The 15,950-nt window shown below is 34.5% G+C and overlaps 1 long non-coding RNA gene across 3 annotated transcripts; it reads right to left on the bottom strand.

Annotated features, from left to right (window-relative positions):
* Positions 1-5,635: 5,635 nt before the first annotated feature.
* Positions 5,636-15,444, bottom strand: LOC104824035. Of its 3 annotated transcripts, none has more exons than XR_773402.2 (5): positions 13,824-15,444; positions 13,407-13,464; positions 7,414-7,576; positions 6,396-7,149; positions 5,636-6,264 (listed from the first exon to the last, which is right to left on the bottom strand). It is a non-coding gene; the product is annotated as an uncharacterized LOC104824035 (long non-coding RNA). The 3 variants fall into 3 exon arrangements; XR_773403.2 differs by having other exon boundaries at positions 5,637-6,264; positions 13,407-15,011; positions 15,118-15,444; XR_773401.2 differs by having other exon boundaries at positions 5,637-6,264; positions 13,407-15,444.
* Positions 15,445-15,950: the final 506 nt, after the last annotated feature.

The following is a 15,950-nucleotide window of genomic DNA, read 5'->3' as shown; positions in this document are numbered from 1 at the left end:
ACAGTAAGTGCCGAGTCGCCCAGATTAGATCTCGCCAAATCAGTTTTGAGAGAGGAAATTTTACGCCTAGTGTACCGGAGGATGTCTTTGCGAATGATGTCAGCAGATCGATGTGGTGATCCATGTATTCTAGCATTCCTTTAAAACCAAATCATGTAGACCGTGGCTTGGAAAAGAAGCAGAGTCATGAACTTAAGCAGAGTGTTGCATGTGCAGGTCTTCAGCCAATAGTAATTAACCGTTGATTAGTGAATTAATAAATGCAATCACTATATATTATTTTTCAAATTTGGATTTTCTTATCAATATTGTCTTCTATTTTATTTTCCTCATACTTATATGTACATATAGCATGTCCTTGTATATACTAAATAGTGTACATGAGTTCTCCTTATTTAATAGTGAGCTCCCGAAGCTTCTCCCCTCGATTCAAAAATGATAAATTAAGACTCAAAGTTGTACGATTTGCATAAACTATTGGCTGGTCGGTGCGCGCGCACACCCACCCCCACGTTTCTGATTTAAAAGTACATACATACATACATACATACATACATACATACATACATACATACATACATACATACATACATACATACATACATACATACATACATACATACATACATACATACATACATACATACATACATACATACATACATACATACATACATACACTAACTGGAAATGAGAGTAGAAAATTTTTTCTAGTTATACGAGTACATTTCATTGAGTCAAATCCACACACGCACACATATTTACGTATACAACATATATACATATATATAATATTATAATTGTGTGTATGTATGTGTGCGCGCGCTTTGTGGATGAGTATATAATTGTGGGTTCGACCGGTGACATCGAGACAAATGTTAATCGATAAAATCATGTCATACGTAAAATCATTGGAAAACATTCCGTATAGTATATCAGGAAAAATACATGTATCATTGTGTATATTAAAATTTAATTATCAAAGTATGTATTGTGTGACCAAGAAAAGTACAAATATTTTAGTAGAAAGAACCAAATGTATTCATGAAATGTGATACTTTTCGGCGAAAGATCGATATTTATCAATATCTTCAATGTTTTTAAAAAATATGTAAGTTGTTAAATGTGGGTCGCTTAATTTGCATTAGCAAGTAATTAGTGGTTAAACTAATGACGATAGATTAAGTTGTCTAATCCTAGAGGACCATTTCTCGCATGTTTTCAGCCGTTGGACATACGAGAATAGTGACCGTATTTGAATTTCTTTAATTTGTCGGTTAATCTTGATTTTAAAATTATAATCAGTCCTTATTTAAGAAAATGCTCAATGGATTGCGGTCCAGCTCTCAACCATATTTACGATTTTATGCAAGAGAAGGTTATAAATTTACGATTTTTTTTTAAAAAAATCATTAAAGACATGTTATATCGTCTGTTTCTTCGTCCAATGCGAGATATAACAAAGCGTGGTCCGATATCTATATATGACCACCCGACCAATTGGCATCGGGCATTTGTTGTGCCTTTTTAACGTCACAGTTGTCATCATTTTTTATTGAGAAAATCTAAAAAATAAACAGTCAACTTCTCAAATTTGAAAAAAAATATTGAATTTTATTTTTTATCAAATAAATATTAAAATTTTTAAACGAATCTAAAAAACACTGAATTTTTTAAGTGAGTCAAAAAATACATGAATTTTTCTGAGATTATAAAAAAAACTTTGAACTTTTTTAATGATCCAAAAAAATATATGAATTTTTTTCGATTGTAAAAACAAACTAAGTAAAATAATTTGATGAGTCTTATTGTGCTGTATCAGTCATTTTGTTTATTTTGATAATTATAGAAGAGTTAAGTGTTTATTTTATCAAACTTAAAAAATTTAATATTTATTTGATAAAATAAAAAAATTTAGTATTTTTTAATCAAAATTTGAAAGTTCTAAGTATTTTTTTTGGGAATTTTCTCTTTTATCTTTTTCTGTAATTGTTTTTATACTTTTTACTCTTTTTATAACCCTCACAGGACAGAAGTATGACAACAATTTAAACATCTTGCAACATTTGCACGTTATTTTTTTATTTGAAAAAAATACTGGGCACGATGAAGTATAATAATTTGAAGATTTCAAATGATTTGCCGTAAAATTTTATGCGAAGTAATGTAAATAGAATTTTATGTTTGGTAACTTTGCAAAAAAATAAATAATAAATGTTTGGTAAAAGAACATCAAATTATATAATATACATACCTTTTAAGGCTAAAAATAGTAACGGTGGGTTTTTGGTCAATTTCTGTTCTACCCTCAATATGCTATATCAACATCCAATCATATCTTGCTCTTTAAAAAAAAATTCAACTTCTATTATACACTCTTAATATGTAATGACTAAAATGAGATATTATCAAAAATACTCTCCATATGCTATTTTAACTTCAACTCATACCCTTCTCCAGTTGTGACCATGTGACCATAATTACGGTTTGGTCACATAGTGGTCACATTATTCATAACATTAAATTTATACTGTTCACACTACTTCACTATGTTCATCCCTTACGTATCAAACTAATTATTTGATAAAACTATTATAATTTTAATGTTATAATCAATGTGACCATCATGTGACCAAACTATAATTTTGGTCACATGGTCATAACTGGTTAAAATAGCATATGAAAGGTATTTTTGATATAATGCCGACTAAAATACCATCTTATATTTATATTTTTAGGAAAATCGTCAAAAAAACCCTATACTCTTTCCAATTCGATGAAAAACTCCTGTACTTTTTTCGTTACTAATTAAACCATTTATTTGGTGTTATTAGCTCATAAAACTCCGAACTTTTTAAAAATTCGCAGAAAAACTCAAACAAAAATGATGAAATGACAATGACATGGTCTCTAAATCATGCACATATCATCATAATTATGTCACATCATCATTTAAACAAAATTTAAATTGAATAATTTATTTAAATTAATATACATACATACAAATTCACACATACATATATATATATATTAAAAATAAAATTACTTATAATTAATAAAACACATATATATACATACAACATATATATATATATTATAATTAATATATATACATACATATATACGTATTAAAATAAAATTAATTATAATTAATTATATATATATACAACATATACATATATAACTAATATACATATTAAACTAAAAGTAATTATAACTAACATATATCCATAGAATATATATATATTAGTTATACATACAATATATACATATACATATACATATACATATACAACTAATATACATATTAAAATAAAAGTAATTGAATTAACATATATACATATATATATTAAAAATAATATGTATATGTATATATATTAGTTATACATACAACATATATATATACACAACTAATATACATAATAAAATAAAAATAAGAGAAAATCTTCCAAAAAACCTTGTACTCTTCAGATGTTGACAAAAAAATTCTATATTTTTTATTATAAAAAAATACTATACTTATACTTATTCGTCAAAATATACTTGTACTCTTCAGATGTCAAACAAAAAAATCCTGTACTTTTTTTTATTACCAAACAAACCCTATACGTATACTTATTCACCGAAATATATATGTACTTTATAAATTCTAACAAATAAATCCCTAAACGTAAACGCAAAAAAAAAGCGGTAAAAAATCTATTCGAACCTAAACCAACCGATATATACCCAAACCAAATCGAACTGATTAAAATAACATACCACATTGGATATGAATATTTCAAATCCGAAATAACCGAACCCAAAATAACTGTAAAACGAATAAATCGAACTTGAATTAACCGTAACCGAATATAACCGTTTATCTACCAATATCATCAATTAATATCCAATATATTCTAAATTTAATTCAAAAAATTAATATAATGATACTGGTTTCACTCGAATTTGAAATATTTATATCTAATATAGTATATTATTTTAATCAGTTCGATTCGGTTCGTTTATTTCGGGTTTAGTTATTTCGGATTTAAAATACTCATATCCAATGTAGTATATTATTTTAATCGGTTCGAGTATATATCGGTTGGATTAGGTTCGGTTAGATTTTTTACCACATTTTTTTGGCGTTTGCGTTTAGGGGTTTATTTGCTAGATTTATAAAGTATATGTATATTTCGACGAACAAGTATAAGTATACGGTTTGTTTAGTAATTAAAAAAATACATCATTTTTTTGTGTAACATCTGAAGAGTATATGTATATTTCGGCGAATAATTATAAGTATAAGATTTTTTTGGTAATAAAAAAGTATAGAGTTTTTTTGTCGACACCTGAAGAGTATAAGTTTTTTTTGTCGATTTTCCCTAAAAATAATTATAACTAATATATATTATATATACACATATGAATGTATATATGTATGAATACATATATATATATATATATATATATGTTGTACATATATATGTGTTTTATTAATTATAAATAGTTTTATTTTTAATATATATATATATATATATGTGTGAATGTGTATGTATATATTAATTTAAATAAATTATTCAATATAAATTTTGTTTAAAATGATGATTTGACATAATTATGATGATGTGTGCATGATTTGGAAGACATGTCATTGCCATATCATCATTTTTGTTTGAGCTGTCAAACACGGAGAGGTTTTCGACAAATTTTTAAAAAAATCGGGATTTTATAGGCTAATCACACCAAGTATGCATTTAATTAGTAACAAAAAAGTGGAAGGTTTTTTTATCGAGAAAGAGTATAGTGTTTTTTTGGCGATATCCCCTATTTTTTTAATAAAAAAAATTTTTCCTCCTAAAATCTAGGGTTTTGTTTCTCTCTCCCCTGTTTTTCCAGTTTCTCTCTCTTTCCTCTCTCTCGTCAATCTCGACCTCTCTCTCTCCTGCACTTTCTCTCTCCTCTGAAACCTTCAATTGTTTCTTCAAAATCATTAGAAATCAAAGCAAAATCAGTACGGAATTAGCGAAGAAGTTGGAAATAGGTAAAAAAATTTAAAAATCTTATTCTTTGTGGGAAAATCGCATATAATTTTTTACAAATATTTCAAATAAATACCTGAACTATAACATTACTAAATAAATACATGAACTATTTAAAACTTCCACATAAATACCCAAACTTCTAAAATTTTTCCAAATAAAACAATATTCATTGACGGTAAGTCATCAATTACCGACGGATTCCGTTACAACTTTAACGTCGTTAATGAATTTTGGTTTTATTTGGTAAATTTTTAAAAGTTTAGGTATTTATATGGAAGTTTTAAAAAGTTTAGGTATTTGTTTGGGAATTTTATAGTTCACATATTTATTTGGGAATTTTATAAAAGATCAGGTATTTATATACGGTTTTCTCTAACTTTTTCATGCTTCTTCCATTTTTTTCTTGTAATTGTTGATGTTTCTGAAGTTTTGTCTTTTGTATTGTAGTATAGTATAGTTATAGATCCGAGGTCGAATCTGGGTTTTAGGTGTTATTTTTATATCATTGTGTAATGAGTCATACATGTAACCTATTTTTGAAGTTTAATGTATCAGTGTGTAATGTCACAATGTACACACTACACACAAAATCATTAGTTACACAATAGTCGGGTCACAATAGACAGGAGTTGGTGACATGACCACACGATGGTCAGCATGAGTATATATGGGTCACAATGTACACACTACACACAAAATCATTAGTTACACAATAGTCGGGTCACAATAGACAGGAGTTGGTGACATGACCACACGACCACATTAGTCATGAGTCATTAGAATAACGGTTTGCATAGGTCACAAGGATGATATAGTACTATGTTCACATGATACTATGTTTACATGGTCATAATAACGGTTCACATAGGATGATATGATACTATGTTCGCATGATACTATGTTTACATGGTCACATGGTACTATGCGAACCATGTGACATGGTACCGCATCTTCACCAGGTTTAGCAACAGATTCTTTGTTAAACATTCTTCGACTGCCTCATATCCTCGTCAAAAGATTCTTCGACTGCCTCATCCTCGTCAGCATCGCTTTCACCCCATTAGCATTGGTGTCATCTTCTTTTTTCGTGTTCTCATCCTCTTCTTCGTCACTGCCAACATCATTTTCAGCTGCCTCGTCCCATCATCGTCACTATCATCGTCTTCAGCATCTTCTTCGTCATCCACATCTCCTCCATATTTGTTATTCCCTCCCGAAGGTTTTTCGGGAACATCTCCTAAACAAAAATCAAGATATACACTTAGATTAAACTATGTGATCCTACAACTTAGTACCATGTGACCCAGTGAACATGGTACCATGTGACTGGGTAAACATAGTGCAATGTGATCAAGTATAAATACTTACTTCCTACTTGCGCGATGACAGTAACCACCATTTTGTCCAGGGGAGATCTTCTACTGTGCATCTTACGCGATGTATCTTTCTCCTTAGACGAAAGTCATTTCTCCTTAGATGAGGGTTCTTTCTCCTTAAGCAAGACCTCCTCCTTCTTGGCCGAGGTCTCCTTCTCCTGAGTCTTCTCTTTTTCAGACCCCATGGAGTCACATCTCTAGGTCTTAACTCATAATCTCCAACATCTTGATCATAATATTCCCCGGTTCCCACATAACCAAAATTAGGACTTGTCGTAAATTATTCTTTCTCTACTCGATTTTTTCTCAAGTTCTCCTGCACTGTGGCCCTTGACACAGATCTGTCCTTGTCTACTGGATCTGTCCCCAAGTTCTCCTGACTTGTCATAAATCCCTCTTTGTTCGTCGGACCTGTCCTAAGGCTCTTTCCCAATGAGCCCGACCTCCTTTAAAAGGCCTTTCACGACATCGATGATTTTGATCTCGACTGTTTTTATTTCGGCCTTCAAATCGTCTTAAGTGCTTCTAGACTTGACAATCCCGCTACTCTTTGTCGTTTTCATTGTGGTTGGAGTCTTTGTTGCGGTAGTTGTTGTCGTTGTTGTTGTTGTTCTTCTTCTTCTCGTCGCTCATCCTCTATTTCTTCTTCATCTATCAGACTTTTTCCCTTCTTCTTCTTCTTAGAAGACTTTCTGGAACGAATTTCCAATTCATGAATTTTCTTCCAGTATATGCTTTTCGGATTCCTGTCGAGATATTGCATCCAAAACTTAAATCTGTACTTCCATCAAATTCTTTTAGATAAAAAAGAAGTGCTTCTTCTATCGATCTATTCTTTAGTATACTTTTAATTCCTGAAAATAGTTACTATATGCAATCATGTAACCATGAGACCAACAAAACATGGTACCATATAGTATCATGTGACCATATGAACATAAAATCTATGACCATGAAACCTGTAACCAAGTGCACATGAAACCTCTAGCCAAGTCATATTTTGTGCATACCTTTGATTAAGTGTCAATCTTGTTTATTTACTCTGTTGAACGTCCATCTGACATTTGATTTCATTGACTTCTTGTACATCCTGGGACACGTCGGATCCGTTTCGTCAACGTCTTTGTACATTCCTTTGGCATCCAAGTTCGAGATACATTCGAAAGGAAGCAACTGCAATATAATATTTAAATATTATATCCCAATAAATGATCAAGTAATAAGACAAATTTTAATTAATACATGTATTGAAAATCACTTACCATAAGAGGTATTATAAACCACCGATGGTACATTTTTTTTCTGGTTTACTTATGAAGCTTTTTTTACTTGATCAATCATTTTATCAAATGTATAACATCATCAGACAAATCTTTCGCAGAAATTCAAATCATCTACCATGTCCACCAAATCATGGTTTATATACTTATATGTTGTGGCATGATCCGATATTCCTCCAAACAATATGACAATAGTCAGTTTCTTCCGATCAAGCTCTTCCGATCAAGCTTTCCTTAGATATCTTTCGCTTTTCAAAAATCTTATCTCTGAACTGGTTTTTCCTTATATATTCCCATCTAACCGGATACTCACCTCATATGAGAGCGTGCTCGACGATGGAGTATCTGGTGGACACTCCATTTATAACAAAACATAATTCTTGCAGGAGAACTTAGGGACATATCCGAATGCCGCTGAAGCCATCTTCAACATATCATCGAATTGCATGTGAAACAAGTGTTAGAATTGCGATTCATTACTGAAGTAACACCCGAAGGTAAAAAACACTCGAAGAATGGAGATACTTCAGTAATGAATCGTATTCCAACACTTGTTTCACATATAATTCAATAACACGTTGAAGATGGCTCCAACGACATTCCTCATAAACTATGCTGTGAGTGTAGAAGACGATAAGGAATTATGGCTTGTTATAAATGGTGTGCCTATTAGATACTCCATCGTCGAGGCTCTTATTTTCAAATTAAAATGCGGTGAATATCCGGTTGGATTAGAATATATGAGAAAAAACCAGTTCAAGGTCAATTTGACAACCCAGAGTACCGTAGGAGGGCGGGGAGTGATCGCCGGTGCAGAGGCACGGACAAGGGGCGACTCCTGACGAATTTCTGGGTAGGGGGTACAGGGATGAATTGAACACACCAGAATGAGAGAGATCCGAGGGCTATATAGGTATGAGACTATACAGTCTAAGATAACATAAAAAGAATTAGTTGAGCTACTTATAGCAACAAGGTGCACATACCTTTTTGGTTGACTATCCCGAGAGAACTCCAAAGTTAAGCGTGCTGACTCTGGAGCAATCTCAGGATGGGTGACCTACTGGGAAGTGTCTCGGTATGCATGCGAGTGAGGACAAAACATGTTGAAAGGTCTTGGGTTGCTGTGTGAGGGCAGTTTCGACAATTCGTAGCGGCCTCAGGTCGTTACAGTCAAGACTTTTGGAAAGCGAAAGTTGTCTAAGGAAAGCGTGATAAGACAACTAGAGAAGACGTCAAGTCAATCGGAAGAAACTGACTATTGTCATGTTACCTGGAAGAATATTGGATCATACCACAACAAATGAATATATAAACCATGATTTGGTGGACATGTTAAATGATTTGGATTTCTGTGAAAGATTTTCCTAGGGACGTCATACATTTGATAAAATGATTGATCAAGTAAAAAAAAGCTTCGCAAGTGGAACACCGAAGAAAAAATGGCATTGTCGGAGGTTTATATAATACCTTTTATGGTAAGTGATTTTCACAAGTATTAATTAAAAGTTGTCTTGTAATTTGATCTTTGTTTTGAGATATAATATTTAAATATTTTATTACAGTTACTTCATTTCAAATGTATCTCGAACTTGGATGCCAACAGAGTGTATAAAGATGTTGACGAAGCGGATCCGATGTGTCTCAGGATATGCAAGAAGCCAATCAAATCAAATGTCAGATGAACATTCAACACTGTAATAAACAAGATTGACACTAAACTAAAGGTACGCACAAAATAAGACATGGTAAGTGATTTTCACAAGTATTAATTAAAAGTTGTCTTGTAATTTGATCTTTGTTTTGGGATATAATATTTAAATATTTTATTACAGTTACTTCATTTCAAATGTATCTCGAACTTGGATGCCAACAGAGTGTATAAAGATGTTGACGAAGCGGATCCGATGTGTCTCAGGATATGCAAGAAGTCAATCAAATCAAATGTCAGATGAACATTCAACACTGTAATAAACAAGATTGACACTAAACTAAAGGTACGCACAAAATAAGACATGGTCATTTGGTCAAGGTTTCATGTGCACGTTACAAGTTTCATTGTCACATGGTCACAAGTTTTATTTTCATATGGTCACATGGTATCATGTTCATATAATCATATGATACCATGTTCAAATGGTCACATGGTACCATATTCAAATGGTCACATGGTACCATGTCACTCGGTCACATGGTACCATGGTCGGTTGGTGTGATGGTCATATGGTCACATGATTGCATATAGTAACAATAAATGACATTTATTTTCAGGAAATTAAGAGTATACTAAAGAATGGAGCGATAGAAGAAACACTTCTTTTTTATCTGGAGGATTTTGATGGAAGTACAGATCCAACGGTTAAGTTTTGGATGCAATATCTCGATAGGAATTCAGAAAGCATATACTGGAAGAAATTCTATGAATTGAAAATTCATTCCAGAAAGTCTTCTAAGAAGAAGAAGGGGAAAAGTATGAGCGACGAGAAGAACAAGAACAAGAACAAGAACAAGAACAACAATTACTGCAACAAAGACTCCAACCACAACAAGTACTATAAGGGAGATGACAAAGAGTAGCGGGATTGTCAAGTCTAGAAGGACTTAAAGACCGAGTTGAAGGCCAAAATAAAAGAAGTCGAGATCAGAATCAATGATGCTGTGAGATGCCTTTTAAAGGAGGTCGGACTTGTTGGGAAAGAGCAGGAGAGCCTGAGGACAGGTCTGACGGACAAAGAGGGATTTATGACAAGTCCCACACTGCAGGAGAACTTAGGGACATATCCGGTACGTAGACAAGGACAGATCTACGCCAATGGCCACAGTGCAGGAGAACTTGAGGAAAAGTCTAGTAGAGAAAGAAGGATTTACGACAAGTCCTCATTTAGGTTCTGTGGGAACTGAAGAATATTACAACCAAGATGTTGGAGATTATGAGTTAACACCTAGAGATGTGACTCCATTGGGGTCAGAAAAAGAGAAGACATAGACACAGGAGAATGAGGCCTCTCCCAAGGAGAAGGAGACCTTGCTTAAGGGAAAAAAACCTCACCTAAGGAGAAAGAGCCATCATATAAGGAGAAAGATCCATCGCGTAAAGATGCAGGTACAGTAGAAGATCTTTCTCCCCTGGACAAAATGGTGGTTACTATCATCTCACAAGTAGGAGAACTTGGTCATTTGGTCACATGGTACTATATTCATTTGGTCACATGGTACTAAATTGTAGGGTTACATGGTCACATGGTTTAATCTGATGAGTATATATCTTGATTTTTGTTCAAGACATGTCCCCGAGGAACCTTCGGGAGGGAATGACAAATCTGGAGGAGATGTGGATGACGAAGAAGATGCTGAAGACGACGATAGTAACGATGATGGGGACGAGGCAGCTGAAGATGATGTTGGCATGACGAAGAAGAGGATGAGAACATAGAAGAAGAAGATGACACCAATGCTGATGGGGGTGAAAGTGATGCTGACAAGGATGAGGCAACCAAAGAATCTTCTGACAAAGATGAGGCAACCGAAGAATCTTCTAATGAGGATGAGACAACCGAAGAATCTTCTGACAAAGAATCCGTTGCTAAACCCGGTGAAAATGCGTTACCATGTCACATGATTTGCATAGTACCATATGACCATGTGAACATTGTACTATATGACCATGTAAACATAGTACCATGTGACCATGTGAACATATTACCATGTCATCCTTGTGACCTATGCGAATCGTTATTCTTATGACCCGTGACTAATGTGACCATGTCACTATGTGACCATATGGCCATGTCACCAACTCCTGTCTATTGTGACCCGACTGTTGTGCAACTTGTGATCTTGTGACCCGTGTGCAGTGTGTACATTGTGACCCATATATATCCATGTTGACCATCGTGGCAGGTTATCTATATGACCCATTACACACTGATATTCTAAATTTCAGAAATAGGTTACCTATATGATCCATTACACTGTGGTACTCTAAAAACAACACCTAAAACCCAGATCCGACTCGTATCTATTACTATACTATAGTACAAAAGACAACTTCAGAAACATCAACAATTACAAGAAAAGAAGTGGAAGAAGTATCATTGTTCATCAATTGAATCCCCACAACCATCAATGTGCATGAAAAAAAATAAGATTTTCACAATTACTTACCTATTTTCAATTTCTTCGCTAATTCCGTACCAGAGTGAGAGAGATCCGAGGGCTATATATGTATGAAACTATACGGTCTAAGATAATATAAAAAAATTAGTTGGGTTACTCATAGCAACAATGTACACCTACTTTTTGTTGATTATCCCGAAAGAACTCCAAAATTAAATGTTCTGACTCTGGAGCAATCTCAGGATGAGTGACCTACTGGAAAGTGTCTCTTATGCAAGAGTGAGGACAAAACACGCTGAAAGGTCTCGTGTTAGTGTATGAGGGTAGTTTTAACTTTCAGTAATGGTCTCGGGGTGTTACAAATGGTATCAGAGTTGATACTCTCCTAATACGGTGTGGTTCGATGAAAAACCAGGTGGAAACTGGTGAGCGTGTAACGTCCCGAGTTAGGATGAGGGTGAAGAGTGATCGCCAGGGTAAGTGGTATGGACAAGGAGCGGCTCTCCAAGTACTACTAGGTTAGAGGGGTACATGAATGAATCGAAACATTAGAATGAGAGAGATATGAAGGCTATGTAGGTGGAACTGCACAGTCAGGATAACTTATACGAATTGATTGAGCTACTCATACCAACAAGATGCATCTACCTTTTCAGTTGCTTATCTCGGAAGAACTCCAAAGTTAAGTGTATTTGATCTGGAACAATCTAATGATGGATGACTTACAAGGAAGTGTTTCTCCATATGCATGCGAGTGAAGATAAAAACGCTGAAAAGTCTCGTGTTGGTGTGTGATACCAGTTTCAACTTTCGTTAGCGGCCTCGAAACGTTACATAAAATACTAAAATATCTCGTGAAACATTCTGTAATGGTCTCGCGATATTACAGGTATAATGCTTATTTTTTTTATTATTCGGATACCAACCCAAACCCGAACTCGACTTTCGGGTTTTAGACATATTGTTATAAGGCGAGTATCCGATTTTTGAATATCTGACCCTCTAACCGGGATGGGTATTTGAAATTTGGATATTTTTATCTGACCCTCTGACCTGGCCAAGCCCGCACTAGGCCCGAGGCTCGGGTCGATCTGACTTTTTTCGGATCTAAACAATCAAACTCGAAATCCAACCCTATAGATTTTGGATTTGAGTTCGGACTGCCCCACTAAATTTATTCTTCGAAATTTATTTTTGTTGAAAAAAATTCTAGGCTTTCGGGTCCGAATCCCGATTTAGCCCGACCCGAAAACTCAAAAATTTTCGGACCAAGATATTTGTGCTTGAAACCCGCTATTTTTTGGGCTAGATTAGGGTGGGGTTCCGACCAAAATTGACACCCTACTATAAATCCAAACCACGTAAAAAAGAGAGAGAGATAGGTGAGACATTTCATATATAACTTTCTCAAAGATGGTAGATGCTTCAACTTTTGCGTATAAATTTCATCCCAATCTATACCAAGTTTTTTTTAAGGATGTTAAACGGATCAACCCGACCTAACCCGAGTCAGTACTCAGTTTGAGGGTTTCAAGTTCGAGCTCACGTTAACCCGAATTTTTTCGGACTTATAAAACCGAGTCCAAATTCCGAAAAGAGAAACTTACTTGTATGTTTGCTTTCTCCCCTCTTGCTTTCTTTGGACCAAAGTCAACCACATGAGACCTTTAGGAGGAAGAAGCTACACATCACTAAACGATCAGAACAACAACAATGAAAATCTAACAAGCAAGTGTTCTACGAGTTTTTGAAGCTTATAACAGCGATGAAAATCTAACAAGCAAGTCTAAAAGACTAAAACTTTCACGAAAACAGATCATCCGAAGTATAAAAAGGCAGCATGGTCATAATAATAATAAAAAAAACTAAAACTTTCTCGAAAAGGTAAAGGTAACACAACAGAGGGAGTTATATGCTTATAGAATCTGATGTCAATTCCTTGTTGAAAATCAGATTCTAGAAGCTAACTGAGTAAGAAGACAGTTCGGCTTGCCTTGAATTTTGAAGAGAAGAAAGAGAAGTACCTAGCTTCAGATATTGTCTCCCTCGGCAGATGTTTTCTTAGCAACAAACTCAACCCCATGAAAATCTTAGGTGGAAGAAGCTATGCATCAATAAACGGTCATAACAACAGCAATGCAAATCTAACAAGTGTTCTAAGAGTTTCTGAAGCTTTTAACACAAGGCAAATAAAATACAAAATATATTCATTTTCAATATATACCAAGTTTTGTCAATCAGATTCTTGTTGGTTCCTAATGTACATCCGGTTACAACTCAACCACATATCATCCGAGACATAAAAAAGCAGCATAATCATGATCATTAAAGAAACAGATTAAAACTATCCCATAAAAGAGAGAGTTACTTAGAGGGTGTTTGCCTGTGGATCATCATATTCCAGAAGCTAACTGAGGAAGAAGAAGGCAGGTCTCCTAACAAAATAAGAAATTGAACTTTGAAGAGGAGGAAAAAGAAAAGTACCCAACTCCAGATATCATCTTCCTCTGCACATGTTACCCACATGTTTGCTAATCAACCCCATCAAACCGTAGGAGGAAGGGGCTACACACCAATACAAGATCAAAACAGTGATGAAAATCTAACAAGCAAGTGTTCTACGAGGTTCTGGAGCTTTTCAAAGAGGGCAAATAATATGCAAAACATATACACTCTACATTTAAGTAGTATTGCATTGGCAATAGAGACGAATTTGAGGAAATCATCGTAGTGTACCCTGACACGTTCTTGTTCCAGTCTATCAAGGCCACACTGTGAATCAAAAGGAAAGGAAAAGAGGACCTGATCAACACGGATCTTGTCATCGGGCATGGCAGCGGCGCCGCGGTCGAGGGGGGTGATGGCGTCAAAAAGGTCTTGATTGAGCGTCTCGGACTCTTTTCGTCAGAATCGCCTGAAAGTAAAAGAGCCTGGAGTTTTCAGCCTCTTGCGGTCATCGTCGGTTCGGACACTGTGCTGTATCCTTGTCGGCACAGCAAACCCAGTGTCCCGCTTCGCGAATCTGTGATGCCCTGAAACAGGTGACGTGAGAATCTCGGTCTTGAAGCATGTGGGCAACGCCAGAGGCATCTGCGATTCTTCTGGATTAATGGAGACGATTCGCCGGAAAAACTGCAATTCTTGATCGATCTTGGGCTCCGCTCCAATCTCGAAATTTGAATTTTGAAACCCAATGCCGTTTCTGATTATGACTGTAACTCTCTTTTTAAGATAAATAGAGAGGAAATGTTTACAGGCACTACTAATTTTCATTTATTATTTTACTGGATGATTTCATTTACCACGTCATCATAGTACCTCCAACTCCAACGGCTAGTTGATTTCGGCTCTTTCCCACGTCATCATATTTGCTCTGAAGCTTCGGACTTGGAGAAAGGGTTCGATCACGCAGGGATTTGGAGAAGCGACATGTTCTTCTGTTGAACAGACGGAACTCTGACCCATGTCGGTTTTCCCTTCCGAAGTCCGTTTCGTACGAACCGAACCGACAGGCGCTCGAGAAGATGTATATCAAACTGAAGAAATCAGGATTCAGAAATGGAGAACCAAGGATACATCTCTATCGTCCCCTTTGATTAAAAGGTAGAAGTGAGTTTTAATGACTTCGACAACGATTTCTTCGACTTCTACATATTAAGAAAACGTGAAATGGATGAATTTATTTTTTATTACGATTTTATATTAAAATATCATAAAATTTCATCCAATTCTACTTTAAAAAAAATTGAAGTGTCTTTGTATTAAAATCGATTCATGAGTGATTAATCACGTTAATTCTTGAAAGTCTGGCAAATGAAAGAGGGAATATCTATATATAAGACAATGTGGGGACAACAAAATATATAAGTCAATGTAATTAAGTATATCTCATCATAGAGATGTATCCTTGGAATGTGATCCAAGATTTATTTCTTCTTAAATGTATTATGTTAGGTATTTCATTGTATCATATAGTTTTTATTTGCTTTAATGTGATCTGTGTTGGAAGTTTTTCTATAACTGCCCATATTGAAAAACTCTACGTTAATGACTAATGGTCCAATACTTTACTCAATGTTAACTGCATGATTAACTATCAAATATCAGTTTTTTCTGATGGAAAAAAAACTATTAAAAGGGCATAAATCTGG

Source organism: Tarenaya hassleriana, unplaced genomic scaffold (genome assembly GCF_000463585.1).
Source record: "Tarenaya hassleriana unplaced genomic scaffold, ASM46358v1 Cleome1, whole genome shotgun sequence".
Taxonomy (NCBI): Eukaryota; Viridiplantae; Streptophyta; class Magnoliopsida; order Brassicales; family Cleomaceae; genus Tarenaya; species Tarenaya hassleriana.
Note: the sequence above shows the minus strand (reverse complement) of the source record. Positions and strands in the feature narration are given on the sequence as shown.